The sequence below is a fragment of the Lontra canadensis genome, unplaced genomic scaffold (genome assembly GCF_010015895.1).
Source record: "Lontra canadensis isolate GAN:19392208 unplaced genomic scaffold, GSC_riverotter_1.0 scaffold50, whole genome shotgun sequence".
NCBI lineage: Eukaryota > Metazoa > Chordata > Mammalia > Carnivora > Mustelidae > Lontra > Lontra canadensis.
This window is the reverse complement of record NW_022631044.1, coordinates 8280805-8303915: the sequence shown is the minus strand read 5'-3', so window position 1 is coordinate 8303915 and position 23111 is coordinate 8280805. Positions and strand designations below refer to the sequence as shown.

The following is a 23111-nucleotide window of genomic DNA, read 5'->3' as shown; positions in this document are numbered from 1 at the left end:
GTGACTGTTATTGTATGTTGTCTCTGTTCCTTTCTGATCTACTATTTTTAGGGTCTCTCTTTGCTTAGAGGACCCCTTTCAATATTTCCTGTAGAGCTGGTTTGGTGTTTGCAAATTCTTTCAGTTTTTGTTTGTCCTGGAAGCTTTTAATCTCTCCTTCTATTTTCAGTGATAGCCTAGCTGGATATAGTATTCTTGGCTGCATGTTTTTCTCATTTAGTGCTCTGAATATATCATGCCAGCTCTTTCTGGCCTGCCAGGTCTCTGTGGATAAGTCTGTTGCCAATCTAATATTTTTACCATTGTATGTTACAGACTTCTTCTCCCGGGCTGCTTTCAGGATTTTCTCTTTGTCACTAAGACTTGTAAATTTTACTATTAGGTGACGGGGTGTGGACCTGTTCTTACTGATTTTGAGTGGGGTTCTCTGAACCTCCTGGATTTTGATGCTTGTTCCCTTTGCCATATTGGGGAAATTCTCTCCAATAATTCTCTCCAATATACCTTCTGCTCCCCTCTCTCTTTCTTCTTCTTCTGGAATCCCAATTATTCTAATGTTGTTTCGTCTTACGGTGTCACTTATCTCTCGAATTCTGCCCTCGTGGTCCAGGAGCTGTTTGTCCCTCTTTTGCTCAGCTTTATTCTCTGTCATTTGGTCTTCTATATCGCTAATTCTTTCTTCTGCCTCATTTATCCTAGCAGTGAGAGCCTCCATTTTTGATTGCACCTCATTAATAGCTTTTTTGATTTCAACTTGGTTAGATTTTAGTTCTTTTATTTCTCCAGAAAGGGCTTTTATATCTCCCGAGAGGGTTTCTCTAATATCTTCCATGCCTTTTTCGAGCCCGGCTAGAACCTTGAGAATCGTCATTCTGAACTCTAGATCTGACATATTACCAATGTCTGTATTGATTAGGTCCCTAGCCTTTGGTACTGCCTCTTGTTCTTTTTTTTGTGGTGAATTTTTCTGCCTTGTCATTTTGTCCCGATAAGAGTATATGAAGGAGCAAGTAAAATACTAAAAGGGTGGCAACAACCCCAGGAATATATGCTTTAACCAAATTAGAAGAGATCCGAAATCATGAGGGGGGAGAAAAGGGATAAAAAGAGGTTCAGAAAGAAAAAAAAAAAAAGCAACAATTAAAAAAAGAGAACAAATAAAGAATATAAAAAAGATATATATATATATATATATACACACACATATATATTAGATAAACTAGCTTGAAAACGTTAAAAAAGAAAAGGGTAAAAGTTAAAAAAAAATTGGCAGAAGAAGAGAAAAAAAATTGAAAAAGAAAAAAAAATTAAATTAACTGCAAGGCTAAAGAATCGGAAGAAAGCCATGAGTTCCGTGCTTTACTTTCTCCTCCTCTGGAATTCCACTGCTCTCCTTGGTATTGAAACTGCACTCCTTGGTAGGTGAACTTGGTCCTGGCTGGATTTCTTGTTGATCTTCTGGGGGAGGGGCCTGTTGTAGTGATTCTCAAGTGTCTTTGCCCCAGGCGGAGTTTTACCGCCCTTACCAGGGGCCGGGCTGAGTAATCCGCTTGGGTTTTATTTCGGGAGCTTTTGTTCCCTGAGCGCTTTCCGTAGAGTTCCGGAGGATGAGAATGAAGATGGCGGCCTCCCGGTCTCCGGCCCGGAGGAGCCGAGAGCCCAGGGCCCCACTCCTCAGTGCGCCCTCAGAGAACAGCGCCCAATTACTCCCGTCACCCCGGCCTCCGGCCACGCTCCTAGTTGACCGAGCCTGCGACCTGTTCAAGGTAACCCCGAGCTGTGAGCTCACTCCCCGGCTCTGTCTCTGTAGCCGGATTCCCCGTTCTAATACCTGCAAGCTCTGCGACACTCAGACACCCCTGATCCTTCTGTGACCCTGCGGGACCTGAGGCCACTCTGACCCTGCGTGGGATTCACCCCGGTTAAGCCTCTGGAGCGATGTCCCTCAGCGGAACAGACTTTTAAAATTCCTGATTTTGTGCTCCATTGCTCCGCAACTCTCCGGGAGCCGGCCCCTCCCCCCGCAGTCTATCTTCCCGTCGCTTTGGATTCATTTCTCCGCCAGTCCTACCTTTCAGAAAGTGGTTGATTTTCTGTTTCTAGAATTGTTCTTCTTCTTCTCTTCGATCTCCTGTTGGATTTGTAGGTGTTTGCAATCTTTAGATAAGCTATCTAGCTGATCTCCTACTACCTGAAGTAGTCTCAGCCTGCTACTTCTCCACCATCTTGATTCCTCAAGTTTTTGTTTTTTAATGAATTGAAGCTTTAGGCATTTTTCATTAAAAAAAAAATTTCATAAAAACCTATATACGCACAGCTCTTTATGGCTAATATTTATCGTCAGTGTTGGGTGCTTATATGTCACATAGTGTACTGAATCCTTTATGTTTGTGATCTCGTTTAATATTAATAATTGACCTGGAAGACAGGCCATTATTATGCTCATTTTACAGAAGAGGAAACAGAAGTTCAGAGTTGGTAATTTGCCCAAGAAGAAGAACCCTGATGTGAACCACATAGCCCAACAGCCTGGTTCTTTGATATCCTTTAGTTACAGTAATGGAGCTCTTCAGAAAGTACAGAATCTCTAGAGCACAGAATTTGGTGTTCTTTATGTGCTTATCAACAATATAATAGTGATATTAAAATAATAGCCATAGAAATAATAATGGCAAACATTTATGCAGCAATAACATGCCAACCATTGTTCTCAGCTCTTTACATGATCCTCACACAACTCAGAGAGCTCACTATTATCTTTGTTTCACAGTGGAAAACTCCTTGAGAATGAGAGAGATTAAGTTATCCACACAACTTAGCTAATGAATGAGAGGCTGAACCCAGAATTTAGGTCCAGTTCTGTCCAAGCTTAGACTCTTAACCACTATGGTGTATTATAGAACAATCACCGGTTGCCATCAGTCAAAGACTTGAAAGTCTTTAAAGCATAACTTTCCCCTCACATTTCCATTCTGTTGAACTGTTGAGTAAATTTCACTCCTTCCCTTCGAGCTTAAAGTACCTTCATTTCTCTTTGAGGTTCTCCCAGCAAACATTTAACAAATCCTAAAGAGCTACTGTGTGATGGGCATTGATCTAGGCACTGGGATATAAGTGAATAAGATAGAAAAGGGCCTAACACTCATTGAATTCATTCTAGTGGGAGAGAGAAAGTATAAATGTATACCTAAGTGAGATAATTTAAAGATTAACTTCTTATTGCTATTTTCTTGGCAGGCTTACTTTTAGCAGTCACATCTCCCTGGCTGAAGTCTTTTTTTGTTTGTTTACCTGTGGTACTATATGATGCTATTAAAGTCTTCTATTCATTACTTTTATTATACAAATTTCTCAAACATGTGCTATTTTAATTATTGGAAGTAAAAAAAAAATATAGTTACTTCTTTAGAGAGCTTACAAGTTTGTACAGTGCTTCCCAACCTCTCCTGTATAGTGACATATATAGAAAATTAATGGGATAAATACAAGAGGTTGTTTAGCTGGGAGGGGACACTTTAGCTACCTCAGGTTCTGCCCAGCTGCCTTGAGGGCTAAGGGAATCAACAGCATAGGCATGTAGTAGCAAATTGGTTTGGAAATTTTGGTTTAGTGGGGAAGTGTTGGCACAAAGATATGTTTATAGTACAGTGGGATAATGGCCGTGGGGGTAGTTCTGAAGACACTTAAGTGACTGGCTTCCACCTAACCAACTAGAAAAATTAACTGATATTCTCTGTTTTCTTTGACTACTTGGTTCTACTCTATTGTAAGTTGTTCTCTCATTAGTGGAATAGCTTGTTCACTGAAAGATAGTTTGTTTATTCCCATACTTGTTCATACTAGTTATATTCTAATGGCGTAATGTAATTAATTTTTTTGATAAACTAATGAATTGGGCTTAAAATAATTATTTATGAAAATTGAGTTGAATGCTTTGGGGGAAAGCAGTTGTTAAATTAGGTTGTGGGTGAGACTGAGATGAAAGATTAAGAAAATTGCATAAATCTAGAATGATCTTTGCATGCAGACTGTTTTACAGAGAACTATGTTTTTGTTCCACTTTGTACTGAAACTGGAAATCACAGATGGTATATTTTTGGTGTGCTTTATACAAAAGGTGATATACCTCTGGTCAGCAAGTCCATACCATATCTAAGGAAAAGATCTTTGTGAATGAATGAACAAAAAATTGATGTATTTAAAACGTTTTCATGATTCTATGTTTAGACTATTTTTTAAATTAAAAATTTTAAACCTCTCCAGAATGTTTTGAATAAATGGGTTTCTGTTATTTGTACCAAGTATAAAAGGAAAAGGAGCATCTAGAGAGTTGGGAAGTTAGGGATGAAGAGGTGATGTTAGAACCAAGGCTTGAAGTTTAAGTTAGTGTTTGCCCAAAAATCAGGTGGACATTTCAGGTTTAAGAGAACAAGGTGGGGGTGCCTGGGTGGCTCAGTGGGTTAAAGCGTCTGCCTTCGGCTCAGGTCATGATCCCAGGGTCATGGGATCAACCCCCACATCGGGCTCTCTGCTCCATGGGGAGCCTGCTTCCCCTCTCTTTCTCTCTGCCTGCCTCTCTGCCTACTTGTGATCTCTGTCTGTCAAATAAAGAAATAAAATCTTTTAAAAAAAGAGAGAGAGAGAATAAGGTGGAGAGTGGAAAGTGCTCTATGAACTACAGTTTTTATAGTACTGCTAGAGAGTAAGAATGGAAATGAGTGAGAGATGTAGATAGACAAGGTATACTTACATTGTGTACAGAGCAGGTCTGCATTTCACTGTCAGGAGGGATCAGTTTGGCTGAGCTAAGATGATAGAAAATACAGGAGATGGTAGGCAGTTGGAATCTATTTTTAGGAGGCAGGTAAGGGGTGGCTGTTAAGTTACACTAGAAATTACGTAGGAAATTCAGACTACTTAAAGTTCTTGGTTACCATTACAGAAATCGGTACTTTTAATTTTTGCTATTTTTTTGGTTTTGTTTTTAGCCACTTTTATTAGGGCTAACTGACCTTCTTGCTGTTTAGTTTCTATATGTTGATGATGTGTACTGAGCAAACTTTGATGGTTTAAAATATATCTTCTCGTGATCTTGGGCTATAGTATTCTCAATTATATGCTTAGTCAACAGGTATCTGAGCAGTTACCTCATGCTCAGTGTCAATTGCTAATATATTCCACCATTACAAAACCAACTACATTTGTATACTGAATTTATTCTCTTTCAGTGTATTAACACTTTTCCTCATAGTTTAGCAGCAATGGCAGTGAAGTCAAGAACACACACGCCAGATTTTAAATCCCACTTGCATTTCTTTGTAGTCACATAACATTGGACAGGTTATTTAGCTGTATTAAGCCTCAATTTCCTTACTCATATAAAGTAGACACAATAAAAGTGGGATTTTAGTGAGGGTTATTGAAAATGCATGTGGTTTTTTTTTTTTTTACTATTTATTTGCATATTTACCATATGCCAGGCACTCTGATAAAGACTCAGTAAATGTTTGTTATTGTACATTCAACAAATATTTATTAAGTACCTTGTAGATATCAGGTGCTTTCCTGGGTACAGTAAAAACAGAATTATATTAAGATTATAGAATTGTCTATTTTTAAAATTGTATAACTTTCTTCTTTAACCTTTAAGATTGCAGGAGGTCGGTACTCTGTCAAACCAGTGAGAATAAACAATATAATGTCCTCCACAATGAAGATGATTAGCTGTACCCTTCTGTTTGAGTTTTATTGAAGATCCACATAGTGAAAGCCCTAGGGTATATGGGGAATTTTATTTAACCAGCAACTCCATCCATGTTTATAGACTTTTTATCTGCTAAACTCAAGATATATGTGAGGGGTTGGCTTCATCTCAGAGGACTATCATAGCTATTAAAGGAATCAGGTGCCCATTTTCATACTGTGTAGAACTGTAGGTACCTAAAGGGGTGTGTGTATGTAAAGTTAAGTGAGCTGGGGAAGCTTTGCAGAATGTTGCTGGCACTGGATTGTCAAAGCTTAACTGAAATAGTAGGAAGGATGACTGATCACCATTAGGGTTTGTTCTTTGACCATCTGTCATTGAGCAAGGCTTTTTCCACTTTGGAAATCAGGTGTTTTTTCTTAGTTTTTTTGATGGTGGGCAATAATGACCCAAATTCATCACTTGAAGAAAATATATTAATGGGAACCGTTGACAGGAGTCTGAGGATTGGGAGTTTGTACAGTTGTATCAGTTTGTGTTATTTCTGGAGATTGACCTATAGTTGGATGTGTAGGTTGATGCTAATTTTCTCTAGGATAAAAATCCTGGAGGAGTTAAGATGGTGGAGGAGTGGGGCACCCTAATTTCATCTGGTTCCTGGAATTCAGCTAGATAGTTATCATTCTGAACACCTGCAAAATCAACTGGAGATCTGAGAAAAGAATTGCTGCAACACTACAAATAGAAAAATGACCTAAATGGTGCAGATAAGTGAATTTAGGTGCAGATAAGTGAATCTGAGGTGATATATTGGAAGATAAACCAGAGGGGAGGGAGCCTCCGTGAGCCAGGTGCCAGAAAGTATTAAAAGCAGCAGATTGAAAAATTAGAACTGTTAGAAGTCTGCCTGAAAGGTGCTCAGGAAGCAGGGTGGAATCCCAGGTGGGACAGCATGGTCACAGGAACCCCTGGGTCACAAAAAGGAAGGGGGTGCTTGAGTGTGGCAGAGTTCCCAGGCATTGGAGTCAGGAAGGCAGCTAAAAATAGCAAGTCCAGGCACTGGCTTTCTGCTCGATGTTGCCATAAACCTCAAACCACTGCATGGTCAGCCAACTGCTCTCTGAGCAGGGGCCCAGCAAGCAACAGAGCCAAGGCAAGACCCTCAACTTTTCTGGGAGGAGCAGCACAGGTATCTATAAAGTTTGGAGTCTATAAAGTTTGGAGATTCAAAATGGGGTCCCCTGCCTGAGATAAAAAAAAATGCTTAGTCATAAGCTGGGTGAACACAGAGTTCAGCTGGAAACCAGTGAGACAAGAGCAATTGACTGATTTTCTGTGAGGGTGCACTGAATAGTGGGGGATGCAGACTTTCAGTTCTGGGGCTAGAGATGAAGATGCTGCCATTTTCATCCCCCAGACTGGTGCTGAAAGCCTTCAGGGAACTAAAGCCATATGGAGCAATCCAGAGCTGCTTACACTGAGCCCTGCCCCCTGGCAAGGGCAGTGCAGTTACACCCAAGCAAAGGCACCTGATAATCAGCACAACAGGCCCCTCCCTGAGAAGACCAGTAGGAACATCTGGCTAATACCAAGTTTACCCATCATAATGAACTGTAAAACTCAAGCTCTTGGGAAAAACAGTGTATAGCAATCATGGCTTTTTTCTTATCATTCTCTGAACTTTAATTTTTAAAGTTTTTTTTTTCCCTTTTCAGCTATTATTTTATCAATTCTTTAAGTCTCTTTTAATTTTTGTTTTTACATTTACATCTTATATATATTTTCATTTTTTGCTTCCTTTTATTTTATTCAACTTTATTTTTGTGTATAAAGTTAAAGTTTTTCTTGCTTTCCTATTTTGGAATCTAGTTTTAGCAAACCAAAACACACCCTGGATCTAGTTTATTATTTTGTTCTGTTCACCTTCTCTTTGATTTTATTCTCTCTCTTTTCTTAAAGAGGGGATTTCTGTTTTCTTCTGATTTGTTTAGTATATATTTCTGGTGTCATTGTTGCTATTTTTGTATTTTCTCTCTTTCATTTGTTTTTTTCTGGACATAATGACAAGACAGAAGAACTCACACTAAAAGAAGAGGAGGCAGGGATTTAATCAATATGGCTTATAAGTAAGATATCAGAACTAAAATTCAGAACAATTTTGAAAGTACTAACTGGGCTTGGAAAAAAGCATTGGAGACACTAGAGAATCCCTTAGTGGATAAATAAAAGAACTAAAATCAAATCAGGTTGAACTAAAAAAAGGTTATTACTGAGGTGCAATTAAAAAATGGAGGCTCTAACTGCTAGGATAAATGAGGCAGAAGAGAGAGTCAATGATAGAGAAAACAAAATGATGGAGAATAAAGAAGGTGAGAAAAAGAAAGATAAACACTACTGGATCATGAAGGGAGAATTTGAGAGGTCAGTAACAAAATATCAAAGCAAAACAGTATTAGAAAAATTGGGGTCCCAGAGGAAGAGGAAAGAGAGAGAAGCGTAGAAGGTTTAAGAACTTCCCTGATCTGGGGAATGAAACAGGCAGTCAAGTCCAGGAGGCGCAGTGAACCCCCTCAAAATCAATAAAAATGGGTCAACACCTTGACACATAATAGTGAAGACTTCAGATTTCAGAGATAAAGAGAAAATCCTGAAAGCAGCTCAGGACAAGAGGTTCTTAACCTACAAGGGTAGAAACATAAGTCTGGCAAGAGACCAATCCACAGAGACCTGGCCAGAAAGGACCGGCACGATATATTCAAGGTGCTAGATGAGGAGAAATATGCAGCCAAGAATACTTTATCCGTCAAGGCTATCATTCAGAATAGAAGGAGAAATAAAGAGTTTCCAGGACAAACAGAAACTAAAATAATTTGTGATCACTAAACCAGCCCTAGAGGAAATATTAAAGGGGATCCGTTGAGTGAAGATTGAGCCCAAAAGTAACAATGACCAGAAAGGAACAGAGACACTATACAGAAACAGTGACTTTACAGGTGATAAAATGGCATTAAATTAATATATTTCAGTAATTACTCTGAATATAAATGGGCTAAATGCTTCAGTCAAAAGACAGAGGATCAGATTGGATAAAAAAACAAGACCCATTGATATGCTGTCTAGAAGAGACTCATTTTAGACCCAAAGACACCTCCAGATTGTGGGTATCAAAAGAAAGCTGGGGTAGCAATCCTTAGACAAATTAGATTTTAAATCGAAGACTGTATTAAGTGATGAAGAGGGACATGATATCATAATTAAAGGGTCTATCCAACAAGAAGATGCAACAATTGTAACTATTTATACTCCTAACTTGGAACAGCAATTATATAAAGCAATTAATAAAATTTAAAAAAACACATTGATAATAATACAATAATAGTAGGGGACTTTAACATCCCACTCATTGCAATGGACAGATCATCCAAGAAGATCTGGGCTTTGAATGAGATATTGGACCAGATGGACTTCAAAGATAAATTCAGAGCATACCATCCTAAAGCAACAGAGTACACATTCTTCTCTAGTGCACATGGAATATGCTCCAGAATGGATCACATACTGGATCACAAATTAGGTCTCAACTGGTACCAAAAGACTGGGATCTTTCCCTGCATATTTTCAGACCACAGTGCTTTGAAACTTGAACTCCCATCACAAGAGGAGATTTGGAAAGAACTCAACTACATGGAGTTTAAAGAGCATCCTACTAGAGAATGAATGGCTCAACCAAGAAATTAAAGAATACAAAAATTCATGGAAACAAATGAAAATGAAAATACAACTGTTCAGAACCTTGAGATGCAGCAAAGATGGTCCTAAGAGGGAAGTACATAGCAATACAAAACTTTCTCAAGAAACAAGCCTCAAATATACAACCTAATCTTATACCTAATGGAGCTAGAGAAAAAACATCAAATGAAGCCTAAGTTCAACAGGAGAGGAAAAATAATAAAGATTAGAGCAGAAATCAGTGAAATAGAAACCAAAAGAACAGTAGAACAGATCAACAAAACTAGGAGCTGGTTCTTTGAAAAAATTAATAAGATCAATAAACCCCTAGCCAGACTTATGAAAAAGAAAAGAGAAAGATCGCAAATAAATAAAATCATGAATGAAAGAGGAGAGATCACAGCCAATACCAAAAAAATACAATTATAAGAACACATTATGAGCAACTTTATGCCAACCAGTTAAGCAATCTGGAAGTAATGGATGCATTCCTGGAAACAGGTGAGCTACCAAAACTGAAACAGGAAAATATAGAAAACCTGAACAGGCCCCAAACCAGCAAAGAAATTGAATTAGTAATCAGAAATCTCCCAAGAAACAAGAGTTCAGGACTGGATGGCCTCCCAGCAGAATTCTACCAAACTGTTAAAGAAGAATTAACACTTATTCTTCTGAAGCTATTTAAAAAAAGAAAAAAGAAAGAAAGAAATAGAAGGAAAACTTCCAAACTCTTTCTATGAGGCCAGTATTACTTTGATCACCAAACCAGGCAAACACCTCCCTAAAAAGGAGAGTTATTGTCCAATATCGTTGATGAACATGGATGCAGAAATTCCCACCAAGATACTAGCCAGTGGGATCCAGCAGTACATTAAAAGGATTATTCACCATGACCGAGTGGGATTTATTCCTGGGATTCAAGGGTGGATCAACATCTGTAAATCAATCAGTGTGATACACTGCATTGATGAAAGAAAGCACAGGAATCATATGATCCTCTCAATAAATGGAGAAAAAGCATTTGACAAAATACATCGTCCTTTCTTAATTAAAACTCTCCACTGTGTAGGGATAGAGGGAACATACCTCAGTATCATAAAAGCCAAATATGAAAAACCCATAGAGAATATCACTCTCAACATGGAAAACCCCAGCTTTTCCTCTTAGGTTCAGGAACACGACCAGGATGTCTACTCTCACCACTGTTGTTCAACATAGTCCTAGAAGTCCTAGCCTCAGCAGTCAGACAATGGGAAGAAATAAAAGGCTTCCAAATCAGCAAAGAAGTCAAACTCTCACTTTTTACAGATGACATCACTCTCTATGTGGAAAACCCAAAAGATCCACCCCCAAAATTGCTAGAACACATATAGGAATTCAGCAAAGTGGCAGGATATAAAAACCAATGCACAGAAATCAGTGCATTTCTATACACTAACGAGACAGAAGAAAGAGACATCAAGGAGTTGATCCCAGTTACGATTATCCAAAAACCATAAGATATCTAGGAATAAGCCTAACCAAAGAGGTAAAGGATCTGAACTCTGAAAACTATAGAACACTTAGGAAAGAAATTGTAGACACAAATGGAAAAACATTCCATGCCCCTGGATTGGAAGAACAAATATTGTTCAAATGTCTGTGCTACCCAGAGGAATCTACACATTCAGTGTAATCCCTATCAAAATACCATCAACTTTTTTCACAGAGCTGGAACAAATAATCCTAAAATTTGTATGGAACCAGAAAAGACTGAATAGCAAAGGAAAGTTGAAAAAGAAAACTAAAGCTGATGGCATCACAGTTCTGGACTTCAAGCTATATTATAAAGCTGTAATCATCAAGACGGTAGGGTACTGGCACAAAAATAGACACATAGATCAAAGGAACAGTATAGAGAACCCAGAAATAGACCCTCAACTCTATGGTTAGCTAATCTTCAACAAATCAGGAGAGAATATCCAGTGGAAAAAAGACAGTCTCTTCAACAAAAGATGTTGGGAGAATTGGACAGTCACATGTAAAAGAATGAAACTGGACCATTCTCTTAACACTGTACACAAAAATAAATTAAAAATGAAAGACCTAAATGTGAGATTGGAATCCATTAAAATCCTAGAGGAGAATATAAGTGGTAATGTCTTTGACTTCCGCCACAGCAACTTCTTGCTAGGCACTTCTCTAACGGCAAGTTCAAAAATGAACTATCAGGACTTTATCAAGATAAAAAGCTTTTTCACAGCAAAGGAAACAACTGACAAAACCAGAAGGCAACCTTCAGAATGGGAGAAGGTATTTGCAACTGTCTTATCAGATAAAGGGCTAGTATCCGAGATCCATAAAGAACTTACCAAACTCAACTCTGAAAAAACAAATAATCCAGTCAAGAAATGAAAAGAAGACATGAACAGGCATTTCTTCAAAGAAGACATACAAATGACCAACAGACCCATGCAAAAATGCTTAACGTCACTTGACATCAGAGAAACACAAATCAAGACCACAATGGGATACCATCTCAGACTGGTCATAATGGCCAAAATTAGTAAGTCAGGAAATGAGAGATGTTGGTGAGGATTCTGAGAAAGGGGAACCCTCTTAAACTGCTGGTGGAAATTCAAGTTGGTATAGCCACTCTGGAAAACAGTATGAAGGTTCCTCAAAAAGTTAACAATAGAGCTACCCTAAGATTCAGGAATTGGGGCTATCAGGTATCGACCCAAAGGATACAAACAGAGTAATCTGGAGAGGCACATGCATCCCAATGTTTATAGCAGCAATGTCCACTATAGCCAAATGATGGAAAGAGCCCAGTCGTCCATCTACAGATGAAGGGATAAAGAAGTGTGTATGTGTGCACGCGCGTGCACACACATGCGTGCGCATGCACACTCACACACATACACACAATGGAATATTACTCAGCCATCAAAAAAATGAAATCTTACATTTACAATGATGTGGGTGAAACTAGAGGGTATTGTGCTAAGCGAAATAAGTCAGTCAGAGAAAGACAATTATCCTATGATTTCACTCATACATTGAGTTTGAGAAACAAAACAGAGGAGCATAGGGGAAGGGAGGGAAAAAGTAAAATAAGAAATCAGAGAGGGAGACAAACTATAAGAGATTCTTAACTCTAGGAAACAAACAGGATCGTTGGAGAGGAGCAACTGGGTGGAAGGGATAACTGGGTGGTGGGCATTAAGGAGGGTATGTGATATATTGAGCCCTGGGTATTATATGCAACTGATGAATCACTGAACTCTGCCTCTGAAACTACTAATACACTATGTGTTAATTAATTGAATTTAAATTTAAAATTCCTGTGATGAATATATCTATATGTACATCTTTGCATCTCTGAATTATTTGGAAGAATAACAAGAAACAGTTTTTCAGAGGATATGAATTTTTTAAAGTTTCTTGTTACATATTTCAAATTGCTTTCCAGAAAGAGTATACCAGTTTGGTCCCATTCGCATTAATTTACTGGTTCCACAGAAATTTTTTGAGTGTCAGCTGTATATTAGAAGACCATACTGACAAAGCCCAACCTCATCTAGTTTCTAGTTTACAAGCTAGTTGAGGAGTGGACCATAAATGACATGTAATGTAATTTGCAATAGTGATACGTGACGTGAAGAAAAATAAAGATGGGAAAGGGTACAGAGAATAAGCAGTAGAGGTACTATTTTAGATGGGGCAGGCAGAAGTGGGAAGGACCTTTGAATAAATACTGAGTAAAAATCTGCATCCATTTTATTGTCAGTTTCACTACAGGTATTAAAACATTGAATATTATTGCTATAAAAATATTTGCTGATGGAGATGAAAAATATCTTTAAATTTTTATTTATTTGAGTATTAGGTTGAATTTTTCCATTGGCTATTTGTAAGGATACTGAGCATAAGTTATTGGGTTGGTGCTGATGAGAGTAATTGTCTAGAGAACAGTGCTGGTGCCAAGATTTCTGACTTATTCTTTGAAAGGACCTGTTTGCTTACCCACTGTTAAAATGCTTTGCCTTTGGACATGAAGATTCAGTGTATGAATAGGACAACTGATTCCCTCTACCACTGGAAAAGTTGTCCTCATGTTTTTCTGTCCACAGTTTTAGGTAATATTTACTTTAGAATAATTCAAAATAATTTTTAAAAACCTCAAAGATGTAGGAGCTAATATTATTAATAGTTTGCAGAATTAAAATATGTCCTTGATTTGATATTTTTCCTTGCGTTTTTATAATTTATAAGCAGAAGAAGACAAAAGAACTTTCTTAGGAAATGTACTTTTCCAGGCCTAGTTTATAATGTGTATTATGTGATTGTTCATTCTATTTGCTTACTTATCATAGAGGGATTGTTTTATAATTACTACACTAATACGGCCTACAAACATTTTTTATGCAAAGTCTTAGATTTAGGTTTTCTTTACCAAACTTATATATAATGTATGCTGATCCAGTACTTTTTTTCTTGAATTAAAATAATAGGTGTTTGTAATCTGGTTTCTAATTAGTGGTGAAACGACTTTCATTTTAAACTTAGCATTCAAGTAGAAAAAAATTTCAGAATTTTTTTCAGAATTTCAGAAAACAGATTTCATTTAATTTATTAATATTAATCTCTATTTCCTCCATTCATTTATTCACTTATATACTCAAATATGTGAGTGCCACCAATAAGCTTGACAGTTAAAGATGACAGATATGGTGGGGGGAGCACCACATGCAGTTCCTGTCCTTGTGGAGTTTACAGTCATGGATACATATGGAAGACTAAATGGACAGTTTGGAGACGGTATACTAATTGCTATAATAGAAACTGGTAGTTCTTGAAGCTAGAAGTAGGGGTTGTGCTAGTTCCCCTCCTGGGGGTATGAGGGTCATAAAGGAAGTGCTATTTTTGCTCTGTGGCCCTTAGACACCTTGATGTGTCTATGATGCCTGCACATAGACATCCACATAAAACACTTAAAAAAATTTCCAATGCTTTAGTTATAAAATACACATAAAATGTACTGTTTACCTTGATCATTTTTTAAATCTTATTTTTATCTTGACAGCTTCTAAGTGTTCATTAGTGAACACTTTTAAGCTTCATTAGTGTTGAGTATATTCACATGATTGTGCAACCAATCTCCACAACTTTTTCATCTTGGAAAACTGAAATTCTGTACCCATTAAACAGTAACACCCATTCTCTCATTCCCCCAGCTCGTGGCAACCACCATTTTGTTTTCTGTCTCTATAAATTAACTACTCTAACTACTTCATATAAGTGGTAAAAGACTTTTTTAATCTTAGAATTTCTTTCTTTTGTTTTGGAAATTGCTGGAGTTCTGCTACAAGTAATGTATCCTGTTTTGCTTTTCTGGACAAAGAGGAGATACACAGACCTGGGGGATTGTTATGTGGTAGTGTTCTTGTTGGCAGAAGTACAGAGCCAGCATAGCCTAAAGGAGATCCTACCTCTTTGGCCATCCTGAGAAGTTGTCAGGCAGTATAGAGCCATTTTAGGAGAAGCAAAGTTTTAAAAAGCAGAAATATTATTAAAACTTGTATTTTTCTCACCTCAGAAAACTGTCTGAAAACAGGGTTTGGCAGACCCTTTCTGTAAATGTCCAGATAGGAAATATCTTAGACTTTGTTGGCTCTGCATTCTCTGTCATGATTACTCAGCTTAGCCACAGTAGCATGAAAGCAGCCATAGATTTGTAAACCAAAGAGAGCAGCTGTTTTCCAGTAATAATTTATGAGAACAGGTGGCAGACCTGACTGTCCCCAAAGGCTATAGTTTTTGACCCTGTCTTAAACTATTCTTAAATTGCACATGACTGGAGAGACACTTCGGGTGAGACCCATAGCTGGGAGATCATTAAGCTGGTTTGTGATTTGAAGCAGAAAGAGTAATTCAGGGGCGCCTGGTTGGCTCAGTGGGTTAAAGCCTCTGCTTTCAGTTCAGGTCATGATCCCGGGGTCCTGGGATCGAGCCCCGCATCGGGCTCTCTGCTCGTCAGGGAACCTGCTTCCTTCTCTCTCTCTGCCTGTCTCTCTGCCTACTTGTGATCTCTGTCTGTCAAATAAATAAAAAAATAATCTTAAAAAAAAAAAAAGAGTCAATAAGGTCATCTTTGGTGAAACCTGCATCACTCCTGCAGGATCACACCATCTTCAATGTAAAGCTCAGAGATGCAGAAGAGGAGTCTAAGTGGTATGTGGCACTCACCCTCTGCAGCAGCAAGACCAGAAGTGCTGGTTAGCATCACAGTTATCACCTGTACACAGAGCACCAAGACATTTCTCTTCCAACACAAGTTTTGCCTGGTTTCTTGGAAACGTTATCATTTTAGAAACATTTTCAGAAGGGATTCACAGTAATCCTTCTCTTAGGGCACCAGCAGGCACATAATGGATGAAAACCAGTAGTTGGCTGCCCTGAGAAGTATCTGAAATTGCAAGGACATGATGTAGCTGCTGTTTCTTCTATGACCTGATTCAAATCATTGTAATAAACTACAGTAATTGCAGCATGAATGGTACCATGTGACAGACCTTATTGACTCTTGAAGACAAAGGAAATATTATGAGCCACTGAGTTCTCAGAGTCTTGGAGAAGTCAGGTGTTTCCATTCAGCTTACAGAGCAAGCTGTGAGAACTTGCCTAGGAGAGAGTTGAGGTTTTCAGTACTTGTGATCATAAAAAATAAAAGTCAAAATATAATGGCAATTAAAGATGGATGCATATCACTTTCTCAAACTGTACCATAGCATCAGCTTCTTACTCAAGCCAAACCCCACCATCTCTTCTCATTGAAATTCAGTGGAGAGAGTTAAAGTTTATTTTTTGCTTTATTTGCATATTAACTTTCATTGGGAAATACAGCATCTCCTATAAAGATTATTTTTGTATTCAGTGAATGAAAGTCCACAAGAGTGAGGTAAATTATATGCAACAAGTTTTGTGTTTTCTGGGGTGGGGGGTTGATATTTGCACTTTTCTGAAAGAGAGTCCCTGCCTGATAGCTCATAAATCCTGAGAATCTCTGGTCTGAACTGAGATGTAGGGGATAAAGGGAAGAGAATTGGTTAAGTGAAGCTGCATGAGGGGGATAAATGTAGGGGCCTACACGCAACAAATACCAGGTGTTAGAGAGCCCACCGCTCCGTGTTTCTGGAGCACAGCATATCAGGGAGAATAGGAGAGGAGACAGTGCAAGGCACAAAGGGCCAAATCATCAAGCACTTTGCAAACCATGTCTTCCAGTTAGGATTAGAGTCAGCTACATCTAATAGTGAAACTCAGAATAACAAATCTAGAGAGAGGCAATCCAGAGTTAGTATGGCAGCATGGTGGTCATCAGGAACCTGGGCTTCTCTGTCTTGCCACTCTTGCTGTCTGTAGCATATCTCTTTGTGATCCCAGATGGCTGCTTGAATGAACTCTAGTCAGCATGTTTTCATTCTAAACAGCAGGAAGGAGGAAGAAGGGCATGCCACGGCACTCTCAGAGACTTCCTGGAAATGTTTCACTTACACTTCATCCAACTGGGGCACAAATAATTGCAAGGGAGGCTGGGAAATGTAATCTTTTATTTAGGATGGTGGTGTGCCCAGCTGAAAATCAGGGTTCTTAAGTAGAAGGGCAAAAATGACAGTGGGGAAGGCAGCTAATAATCTCTGCCATGCCATATCAGTGCTTTATTTTGTGAATGATGTAATAAGGAGAGAAATTCAAATGTTCTTTTCTAAAAGATTGCTACCTACAAGGTGAAGGTGGATTGAAGGGAGGTAAGGAGATCATAGAGGCAACCACTGCAATAACATAGATGAGAAGTGAGCAGGATGCTGACTGGAAGCAGGGACAGTTTCATGAGACTCACAGGCCATGGTCATTGATCAGATGTGAAGAGTCTCCTGGCTTAGCAGCTGGGTATGTCTTGGTGTCATAGAGACGGGAGTGAATGAATGAAGCCATGGGATTGGAACAGATTGCCTTGGAAGAGGAGGTCTACCTAGAATGGGTTTCAGAAGTCAAGAAGAGAGTATATCAGGATAGAACGTGTGGTCAATTACATCAACTACAGCTGAGCACCCAAGAGAAGAATTTTTTTTTAAGATTTTATTTATTTATTTGACAGACAGAGATCACAAGTAGGCAGAGCGGCAGACAGAGAGAGAGGAGGAAGCAGGCTCCCTGCTGAGCAGAGAGCCCGATGCGGGGCTCGATCCCAGGACCCTGAGATCCTGACCTGAGCCGAAGGCAGAGGCTTAACCCACTGAGCCACCCAGGCTCCCCCCAAGAGAAGAGTTGATGTCACTGATAGGATTTCAGTTAAGAGGATGTGGATGACCTTGTTAGAAGCAATTCCTTGAGCCTTAGAGATTACAGTGGGTGAGTGAAGAATGGGAGGTGAAGTAGCAGAGGTGAGTGCAGCAACTTTTTCAGGAAGCCCTGCCTCTAAGAAGAGGGAGACGAAAGGGATGTGGGTGTAGAAAAGGATGAGCGAGTGAATGGACTGTTGTTTTCTTTCTTGGTTTTTAGATGACAAAGGTTGAATATGTCCATGTCAATGGGAGGGAATAGAGAGGAGAAGCTGCCAGAGAGACTGGATGATTGGTGACATAGATTCCTGACATGGGCACTGGCAGAGAGCTTGCCTACCAAGTCAGCCTCCTGTAACCAGAAGGAAGGAGGGGGAAGAAACAGATGGAGGTACAGGAAGGTTCTGAGCATCTGGTGGCAGGAAGTTGAGAGCATTCCCATATATGATGGTTTTAATTTGCCCTATGAAATAGGGGTTGAGCTTATTTTGGTGGCTGAGGGGCTGTTGGTGAGTTTGTTGGTGGACCATGTGATAACATATATGATTTGCCAGTTCTTCTTTAGACGAAAAAAAAATCTGTGGTTTAGGTGTGTCATTAATGGGTAGGAGCTTTTGGGTGACCCAGATTTTAATCATTATCTTTAGAAATGTGAAATGAAGAGATGATATATGAAAATGCCTTGCATTGAACGTGGCACACAGACACCATGCGGTAATAAGGGTTTTGTGAATAAGTTTATGTTCTTAGACTATTTCCTGTACATATGGAACATCATTTCAAACTTCTTTAAGTATTTATGTAGTTCATTTTCTTTCAGGAGAACTTGCTTTTGTTGAAAAAAAGATCTTTCAGATTGCAATAATCATACCCTTGTGAACTGTAACAGGGCAGTATGTTAGCTTGTTTTGGGTATTTGGCACTGCCTCCAGGAATAGCACAAATATGCTACCAAGAACTGGGTTATACTACTGCTAATGGGAACAGCGTGTCCATGACAGTGTGATGAATTCAGCTTTTCTTCTAACTGGAAACTAAGTTGTGAACAGACTTGGCAAGGTACAGATCATGGTAGACTGTTTTTAAAAGGTCTTCTTAAAAATCTTTCAGTTTTTGCAGAAAAACTAGATTGACATCCTACAGGGAAGAATCTTGTTTAAGTCATGTTCATTAGTACATTGCCAACTACTTTCTTTTGTTCACCTCCCAGAGGAAGTTGGGTATTTGACCAGTTCTTTTCTCCCAGGAGGAGAGAGCACTAGTGGCCTAGCCTCCTGTGTGCATCTATTGTAGGGAGCCTCACGGGGTTTGCTCCACTTCACCTTTCATGGTTGCCCTACTGTGTATTTAGTTGCAGTACAGGTCTTCTTACAACACTGAATTCTCTTCGTGTCTGGGAGAAAGAGAAAGAGGGTGACCAGTATTGAGAGCGTTAACGATTGCTCTAGTGATTGACTGAAGTGGTTGAGTCAGAGTAACATTGAGGCCAAGTCTGGCAGTGAGTGGTACCCCCTGTCATCTCTGAACACCACCCATCTTTGCATGAGTAGATGTCTTTGTGCATTCTCCTGGGGCAGCTGAAAAGAGGAGAGTGAGGGGCTGGTCTAAAAATGTCTCTGCGACTTAGGTGTGTCCGGGGTAACTTCAGCTGTTGCCAAGCAACTAGTTTCTAACACAGATCCCCTTGGTTTGTGGAACTAAACTGAACTCTGTGGGATTGCTTGGTGAGGTCCCTGGTGAGGGTGTGGACAGACAGCACCACCAACAGAAAGGACTTGTGTTGGCATATAAGGTGGTTTATGTGAGTGAAAGCAGGGCTTACTGCCTAATTTAACCAGTAAGAAACTTTAGACAGAAAGTGTCCTGGCTTCCTAGAATCAAACGATAGTACCTTTCTTTGCACATGTGTGTGTCTGTGTCTGTTTCTGTGAGGGTTGGGTGGATATAAGTCATGAAACATAAGTGAAAAAAGCCCAATGAAGGGTTCAAGTAGTAATACAGCCTAACCATTCTGGATCCCTCTCCCCTCATCACAACTGTTACTTCACACCTTGTGACTCTTCTTCCCTTTCCCTCCATGGTTCTGCTCAGTCCTCTTGCTGACAGTCAAGTTCTTCATCGAGGCCTGTTTTTAATTAACTACTAAAGATCAGATATAGCAAGATGAGTGGTATTACTGAAAGCACCTCACAGAAAACCATGGTTCCTTGACATTTGTAGAGGTGCGGTGACTCCTCAGCATGGGGTGGAGGGTTCTAAATGTGGCACTAAACAGAGCGTTCTGGCCACTCAACTTGATGGTAAACAAGTCTTTCTACTTGTGAGTTGCCTGGGCTTCTGCCCAAAAGTCTTTATTAACTCAGTTTGGGAACTTGATGTTAGGTATGAATCACTTCATTTTATTTCATACCAAATATTTGAAAAGTAATTCAGAATTACATTTAAAATTTAAACTCAGGTTCTTAAGATAACAAGCTTGGGGAGATTGGAATTAAAACTAAAAGTATACTTGATATATATTTGGGTGAAAGTCAAATGGCTTAATACTAAAATCGTTACGAGGCCTGACAGCTTCTTTCACTATCCTAGAATAGGGTTTTAGAATACAAGAAAAAATTTATGTAGCCTCTATAGATTCAGTCATAAGGAATGATCTTAAAGTATTATAATAGAATGCATATTTTTAAGCTTGGTGTGAACAAAATGAACTTTTTCTTTAAATACTTTTCATGAATTTTATATTCTTTATGGTGTGTGAATCAGAGATTATTTATCTTAAATATGTATGATTTTGGAGGTTTTTTTCCTTTTGGTGAAATTTTAGGCACAAAATGATTTTTGGTTTTTAATTCATCTTCACAGGAAGTGAAAAATTTCTGTTAGTGTTTTTTCTTAAAGATGCATGCCCTAAAGGGAATTAAATAGCTAAAAATTAAACATGGCTCCCAAAACTCACTTTAATGCTATGCATGTTAGTATACCAAACATTTCTTTAAAGGTTAGAATTAAGATATAATCCAATTTACATTATTTGCTTGATTGATTATTTGCATTGGTAAGTTTGAGAGAATTGACATTTTTACATTAGTAAGTCTTCTAGTTTATAAACATGATAAATACATCCCTGAATTTGTCTTTTAACTTTTCTCAAAAATGTTTTATATTCAGTGTAGAACTCTCATATCTTTTTAAGATTTATTCCTAAGAATTTGTTATTTTTCAGTGTAATGAAAGGTAACTTTTTAATCCTAATTCTTCATTATATGTAGAAATAGTTCCATCTTTTTAAACCATCCTTAAGCATTTCCAAACATACAATTCATTAGCGTTAAGTACATTCACAGAACTCTTTGATCTTGCACAACTAAAACTGTTAACCATTAAACACCTCCTCATTCCTCCCTACCCCGTCCTTAGGAACCACTGTTCTACTTTCTGTCCATATGAATCTTACTATTCTAGGTGCCTCATATAAGTTGAATCATAGAAATATTTGGGTTTGGGGTTTTGTTTTTTTTTTTATGTGACTGGTTTATTTCACTTTAACATATTCTCAAGGTTTATTCATGTTGTAGTACACATCAGATTTTCTTTCCCTTTTTAAGGTTGAGTGATACTCCATTGTATGTATATGCCACATTTTGCTTTATTCATTCATCTGTTGATGGACATTTGGGTCGCTTCCACTTTTTGGCTATTGTGAATAATGCTGCAGTGAAGATGAGTGTATAAACATGTCTTTGAGAACCTGCTTTCAGTTCTTTGGGGTATATATATCCATAGGTGGACTTGGTAGATCTATGGTATTCTATTTAAAATTTTTTTAGGAACCACCATACTTTTTTCTTTAACAGCTGCACACCACTTTACATTCCCACTAGCAGAGTCCAAGGATTCTAAAAGTGGTTGTTTTTTAAAATATTGATCATGTATCTTCAATGTTGCTATGTTCATATTAGTCTAATAATTTTTTGTAGGGTCTTTGGATTTTCTTTATATAAAGTCATATCATCTGTGAGTAATGACAGTTTTGTTTCTTTTAATGGATATATAAATTGAATACTATATGGCAGTGAAAAGTAATTACTATAGCTTTATGCGTTAATGTGAATTCTTAAATATAACACTGAATTAAAGAAGCAAGTCAAAAGTTTAGAGACAAAATTAAGTAAAATATTATTATTATGGATACATACATAGGTGATAAAACTAAAGTATAAATGTCAAGATGTGGTTATACTGGCGTGGAAGAGGAATGTGATCAGGAACAGACTCAAGGAGGCTTCTAAGTTATGGCAGTATTTTTTTATTTAGGTTATCTGACTGTATGTATTTTATAAACTTGAATGTATGGTGTTTCATAATGAAAATCTTTCAGGTAAAATTGGGAAATGTAGGCCTATCTCACCATATGTAGAAAAAAAATTCTTTTATGTATTCTAGTTTTTAAAGGTATATTAAAGGAAGCATTAAATAGGTAAAAATATTTCTGAACTAATAATTTTACCTAAAATGAATGCATGGACTCTGGGGAGTTTTAGTTAAATTTTCACACCCTTTTGAGCCCTCTGTAAATACTGGATTCTTATTTGGAAGTCAAAAGTAACTGCTAAATGGAAATTCTTGGCTTTTAAAAGATAATCGGAAAATAATTGGTTTGGTTCCATTTGCTAACTCTTTTGAGTAAATGTAACATGCCCAAAAAATTCTCCTAATTAATAATAGACTATTTGAAGCCATTGTATCACAGTGGCATTCCTTTTACTGACTGGTTGATTTCAGTAGCCCTGCTGATGAAAGGATTATAAACTGCCATATTATATTAGGGCGACAAGTTCCAGCTCTGTTATCTCCTCTTATTTTTCTTGTAGTATAGGACTTAAATTGGACTTTTTCTCTCAAGCAATATTACCAGTTTTTTTGACATGCTGAAGAAACGGTGTTCATGGCAGTGGGATCAAAACATCTTTCCAGGAATGCCAGTCAACTGGGTCACAGGCACTTTGTGTGTGTGTTGGGTATCCCAAGTTGTTATCATCTATATGTTGTCGTCACCTGGACTAAGAGCTTCTGGAGAAGCAACCGGTATAATCTGTGTTCTTTCCTGCCTCCCCATCATCCTTTTCCTTGGTGGTTAGCATCCCAGTACTTGGGCAGCACCCACTGAGGGCCATGGTGCCCCCAAGTCTGACCCCTCCTCTCTCTCTTCCCTGTCACCAGCCCTCTTTAAAGTATGAGTGACTGCTGAAGACTGCTTAGTGGCACTTACCAGGAAGATTGACGGTCCTACCACATTAGGAACTAATTCAGAATGAGTGATAATTAAGTGGTAATCAGTGAAGAGTCTTAGA

General features: G+C 38.3%; 1 protein-coding gene across 3 annotated transcripts in view; it reads left to right on the top strand.

Moving 5' to 3' along the window:
- The window catches only part of UGP2 (UDP-glucose pyrophosphorylase 2), a 74183-nt gene that overhangs the window by 38058 nt on the left and 13014 nt on the right, over positions 1 to 23111 (top strand). The gene's annotated exons all lie outside the window — the stretch shown is intronic.